The following is a 5,926-nucleotide window of genomic DNA, read 5'->3' as shown; positions in this document are numbered from 1 at the left end:
ACAGGCTGACTTTGGGTATCCCAAGGCCTGATGGAGGAAATGCCTGCATGTTCTAGCCCGAGGATGGCACAGAATGAGTGGATGAGACTGGAATGTTCTCTCAGACCTCAGGAGCGTCAGGGAGGGGTGTTGTGGGGTTACCCTTACACACATCCTGAGGTATCAAGGAAGAATCAGCCGCACCCTGTGTGTCTATAGGCATGTTTTTTCCAAAGTTAAAGCTGTGTAAATACAGCCAGTGGGGCCCTGAATCATCCTCCGGTGGGTCCTTTGTTTTCCTTCTTTCTGGAGATTCAGAAATGTATGCTCCATTTATGTTTCTTTGTCTAGTATTGCGTTTGGTACAGCAATGACTTCACTTTTTGTCGTGGGTGTGTGTGTGTGTATGTGTGCTGGCTAGCAACATGTTCATGTGTCTGCTTTGTCCCCTTCATCAGGCTGGGAGTTCTCTGAGGGCAGAGGCTGTCTCCCCCATTACAAGATTGCAGATTTAGGGCTGGAAGGAAACTTAGAATTCATTCTAGACCAACCCTTGTTCAATTCATTCATTCATTTATTCATCCATCCATCCATCCATCCATCCATCCATCTATTTATTTACCTACCTTTTTTTTTGGAGGGCAATGGGGTTAAGTAACTTGCCCAAGGTTACACGGCTAGTTTTTTTGTGTGGGTTTTAAGTGTCTGAGGCCTGAACCAAACTCAGGTCCTCCTGACTCTGGGGCTGGGGTTTTACTCACTGTGCCACTTAGCCGCCCCCCTTGTTCAGTTTATAACCAAGGAAACTGATTGCCAAAGAAAGAGTGACTTGCCCAGGGTCACGTAGGTAGTAAATGGCAGAGCTGGCATTTGAACTCAGATCTTCTTACTCCAGAAGGCAGCTGGGTGGCGCAGTGGATAGAGTGCTAGGCCTTGAGTCAGGAAGACCTGAGTTCCAATCCAGCCTCAGATACTTCCTAGCTGTGTTACTGTGGTCAAGTCACTTCACCCTGTTTGCCTCAGTTTCCTCATCTGTAAATTGAGCTGGAGAAGGAAATGGCCACTCTAGTATCTTTTCCAAGAAAACCCCAAATGGGGTCACAACAGAAAACAACCGAACAACTTCTGACTCCAAATCCCACACTCTTCCCAGTATACCACATTGCCTCCTTTTTTGTCAAACAATCATGCAATATCCAAGAATTTATTAAGTTACTACTATGTAACAAGCCCTGTGCTGGGCCTTAGGGATACAAGAAGGAATACAATAATCCCTCCTGGCCTGGGAATTTACACGCGTTCACATGTATATTTATCTCCTTCTCCCTTGGGAGGGGAGCTCCTTCGGGGTAGGGACAGTCTCTCCTACTTTCTCTGGATTGCCCTACCCTTGGTCAACACCCCATTAATGTCAAGTGGAGGGGGGAAGAGGGAGAAGGGATGGAGAATGGGTAAGGGGGGAGATTGAGGGCTCCTCCTGCTCCTGCCATGTGCTCTCTTAGTGGGCAGAAGAGCAAGCCCACCTCTGCTCTGGGCCTGAACATGTTATTCCTAAATTTGAAGAATCAGCAGCCACTCCTAGTAGGTTCCAAGAAATTCGGGTGGGGTAAGTCTGTCTCTCTATGACTCTGAGTCTGAGGGGGTGGGACAGGGGGAGGAGCAGGGCCTAAGCTGCTCTAAGGTGGGTGGGGATTTTGATGGTGCAATAAGAACAACACAGTCCAGGATGGTGTGGCCTGGGTTGTCTGTGTTGCCGGAAGGGATAGGGATGCTTAATGTCTTGGCTTGTCAGAGTCTATCTGTAAGCTTCATAGACTTTGTTTTTGCTCTTTACCAAGGACCTCCACATTTTGGCTTCAAGCTATCCCAGCTCAGCCACTTATCCATGTGACCTGGGGTAAGTTTCCTTCCTCTCCGGGTCTCAATTTCCTTAGTCTGTCAAATGAAAGGGTTGGACCAGAGGGTTTCTAAAGTCCCTGTCAGTTTCACCTTTTATCTCCTATAACACCCGTAGATGACCACCCTACACCTGTCAAAATGAATATCATCCATTCACCAAACCCTGGTACATGCTTTTTCACTGTTCCCTAAATCTGTAATGCCCTCACTGGTTCCCTCTGATTTTCCAAATACTATTCGTCTTTTAAGGCCTAGCTATAATCCCATCTTCTTTCCTTATGAACTCCTATTGAAGTTTCTACTGGTGTTCCTCAATTTACATACAATGTCAGAGTTGAAAGGGGGACCCAGACAAGGGGTCATTTAAATCCCTTTTCTCTTTTTTTTAAAAATTATTTTTACGAGTACTTATTATCCTTCCCTTTGACCATGCCCTGTCCCAAAATGAACAATAAAAAAGGAAAGAAAAAGAAATCCTCTATAAAAATATGCCTTGTCCAGCAAAACAAACTTCCATGTTGTCCATGTCCAGAAATGTGTTGTATTCTGCATCCTGAGTCTGGTGGAATCCTAATAAAGCTGCCCTCAGCCCCATTATTCTAACTTCATTATAGGCCCCACTGTACCTACCAACACCCCCCCTCCCCTCACCTGGCCATGTCCTAACTTCTTCATATATGCCTCACTGCTCACTAGAACAACAGGTGTGTCCCTGAACTCTTAGTTCCCACAGAAACAGCAGGTGTGTCCATGTGATGGGAACCCAGCTACTGCCTCTACCTAGTCACTGCCCCCAGACCCATTCCCACAGAAACAGGTGTGTTCTTATATTCAGCCACAATCACATCATCCAAGCCATCACATCAGCCCAAGACAGGACCATAATACCTAACTATCTATCTTGACCAGACAGGATTACAATAGCTAGCCAATTGGAGGGCAGCACGACCAGAATGTTTAACCATCGAACCATAGATGGGACCCCTCCTCCATTACCTAATCCCTTAACAAACTCCTCCTGATTTTTAAAGATTAATCATATTTCTATATTCTATGTAAATTTCTGTTATGTAATTGCATATTTACCCTATAAAAATCCATCTTGCTTTCTCTGAAGTTGCTGGTTGCTCTTGGAATTTAGCCCGCTTCATGAGAGGTGTCAATCTTGATAAATGCTTATGTTTGGATTAGAGGTGTTCTGACTCTCAATTCTTTGAGATGGTTCCACCACAACAGATCATGAAACCCTAACAGTTTTTGGGTGGGCAGAGCCCCCACCACAATAGTTTTTGATGTCCCTGGGTTTAAACCACAATAAGTCCATCACTACTTTGCTAGAAAGTGAGTGGAATGCTTCAGCTCTGGCCTTCAGGAGTCATGGTTGATCAATGCATTGATCAGGATTCTAAAATCTTTCAAAAAATTGTTTTAATCTGTATAATATTGTGTTCTTTCTATAAATTGTTTTCTTAGTTCTGCTCAATTGCCTCAGTCAGTCAATAAGCATTTATTAAGTACTTATTTACTAGGCACTGAGCTAGGTGCTAGGAATAAGCAAAAAGACAATTCCTGACCTCAAAGAACTTCCATTATCATAGTGGAAGAAACACATAAAAGGGAGCTAAAAAGCAGAAAGAGAGGGAGAGAAAGAGAGAGAGAGATAGATAGAGAGACAGAGAAAAAGAGACAAAGAAGAGAGAGACAGAGAGATAGAGAGGGAGAAAGAGACACAGAGAGAGAGAGAGAGAGGGAAGGAGAGAGAGAGAGAGAGAGAGAGAGAGAGAGAGAGAGAGAGAGAGAATGTGTGTGTGTTTGAGGTTGGGAGTGGGGGATGAGGAACCCATGCAGGGCCGTGGTGGTGAAATCCAGAGAATGAGAGATGGCTGGTCTAGACCATTCCCTGACATGAGGTTCCCAGAAGAGCTCACTGATGAGAGGAGAGTCTGTAGGAGTAGAATGAGGAGGCAGCTGAGACCTGGTGGCCAAGTCTTGAAATGAGCATCAATTCATAGAGGTCATCCCAGTTTCTCAGAGGTTGTCTAAATTAAACCCTAAACCCATACCTACTTGGGATTCCTTCCCTCTTGAAAAGTCATCACCCAGACTCTTCCTGTAGCTTCTTGATTGCAGAGACTTTGTTTTTCTCTTTATTTGCAGACCCATCAATTAGCAAAGTGAGCACTTAATAAATGTTTGTTGACTGACTATCAAAGACTTCCAGAGGTGAGGAAGCTCACTACCTTCCTAGGGAACCCATCCCATTTTTGTAAGGTTCTAATGGTTGGGAGGGGCCATAGATGATCTTTATCTTGCCACCAAATCCAGATGGCTTTGGAGGAGCAAGTGAAGCTGGTGACTTTGCACAGCTTAAATCCAATTCGCTTGCAAGTCATAGCATCACCTTCTTGATGTCTTGGTCCTCTTCGAGAAGGAAGGACAAACAACAACAATGGTTAGGAAGGGCATCTAGGTAACACCATAATGCACAGAGAGCCAGAACTGGAGTCAGGAAGACTCATCTTCCTGAGTTTAAATCCAGCCTCAGACACTTGGTAGCTTCATTACCCTGGGCAAGTCACTTAACCCTGTTTGCCTCAGTTTCCTCATCTGTAGAATGAGCTAGAGAAAGAAATGACAAACCACTTCAGTATCTTTGCCAAGAAAACCCCAAATGGAGTCATGAGAGTTGGATATGACTGAATAACAACAAAATGGTTAGGAAATATTTTTCCTTACACTTAAGTGAAATATGCCTCTCAACAACGCACTTACAACTAGGATGACCTTGGATCTGTCATTTCTCTTTAGAGGCTTTAGTGGTAGGAGATCCTCAGTCTCTTACCCTGTAAAATGAGGGGATTGAACAAAATGACCTTTAAGATCCATTCTGGCTCTAATTACCCTCCTACTACCTCATCCTCCCCACCCCAACTCATCCTACCATATGCTAAATTCTATCCTTTGTCCCTAATTCTGCTTTGCAGGGCCCCACAAAAATTCTTATTCCTCTTGGACAAGAAACAGGGTTAAATGACTTGCCTATGGTCCCACAGCTGGTAAGTGTCTGAGGCCAGTCTTGAACTCATGAAGAAGAGTCTCCCTGACTCCAGGCCTGGACCTCCATTCACTGCACCACCTAGTTTCTTTTCACCTTCTACATCAAACCTTTCCTGATTCCCCTTCCTCCTCCTGATTCCTCGTGCTCTTCTCAAATTACTTTGTATTTACTTTGTCTATATTCCTCAGATAGGATATTCCTGGAGGATGTTTCACTTTTGACTTTGTATCCCCAGGTCCTAACACAGTTCCTGGAACACAGTGGATGTTTAGTAAATAAATGCTTACTGAATGATTACTGTCATGATGCTGGTAGTACTCCTCAGGACACACCACAACTTGTCAATATCTTTGATTATCTAGACAGAAGAAAGTAATAAAGAAAATATTATTAACACAAATTAAACTTGTAATTGTGTTGTGACACTTTTTCTTAGAGACTTAGTTGTTAAATATTTTAATACCAGCCACACCTCTGGCTGGGTGGATTTGTAGATCTCTGACTCCTGCCCTGGGACCCTGGGCTTAGATTGGTGAGTTTTCATCTTGCATTTCTCAGAATGAAGTCATTTCAACACTACCCTGCCATTTCCAAATCCCCCTCTCCATCCTGCTTTCCAAATCCAGCTGTCCCTTTCTCCATGTGATGTTCTCCCCTACTAGAATGCAAATACTTTGAGGGCAGAGACTGTTTTGCTTGCTTGGATTTGTATTGCCCATGATTAGTACAGTGCCTGGCACATAAATGCTACTTCATCAACCAATCAATTGATTGACCAATTAATTCATCTGACCAATCAGTGGAATGAAGATGAACCTGATCAAGCCCCCATCCACAGGCTAATTCTGCCTCCTTTTGAACATGCATAGTTTATTTCAGTGAGTTCTGGTCATGGGACTTTGGTTCCCCATGGAGGCAGGTACATGCTGAAATGCTGCATATATTTTTACTTTTAGCATAATTAAAGATTAAATAAGCATTACTTAACAA

The 5,926-nt window shown here is 43.8% G+C and overlaps 1 long non-coding RNA gene across 1 annotated transcript; it reads left to right on the top strand.

Annotated features, from left to right (window-relative positions):
* The first annotated feature begins 960 nt into the window (after nt 1–960).
* Nucleotides 961–5,285, top strand: LOC138150744 (uncharacterized). Its single transcript, XR_011165643.1, has 3 exons — nt 961–1,585; nt 1,818–1,876; nt 4,863–5,285. It is a non-coding gene; the product is annotated as an uncharacterized lncRNA (long non-coding RNA).
* Nucleotides 5,286–5,926: the final 641 nt, after the last annotated feature.

The sequence above is a fragment of the Petaurus breviceps genome, unplaced genomic scaffold, assembly GCF_028583685.1.
Source record: "Petaurus breviceps papuanus isolate PSGF00001 unplaced genomic scaffold, PetGlider_PUasm1.0 90887, whole genome shotgun sequence".
Lineage (NCBI taxonomy): Eukaryota > Metazoa > Chordata > Mammalia > Diprotodontia > Petauridae > Petaurus > Petaurus breviceps.
This window is presented reverse-complemented; position numbering and strand designations above follow the sequence as displayed.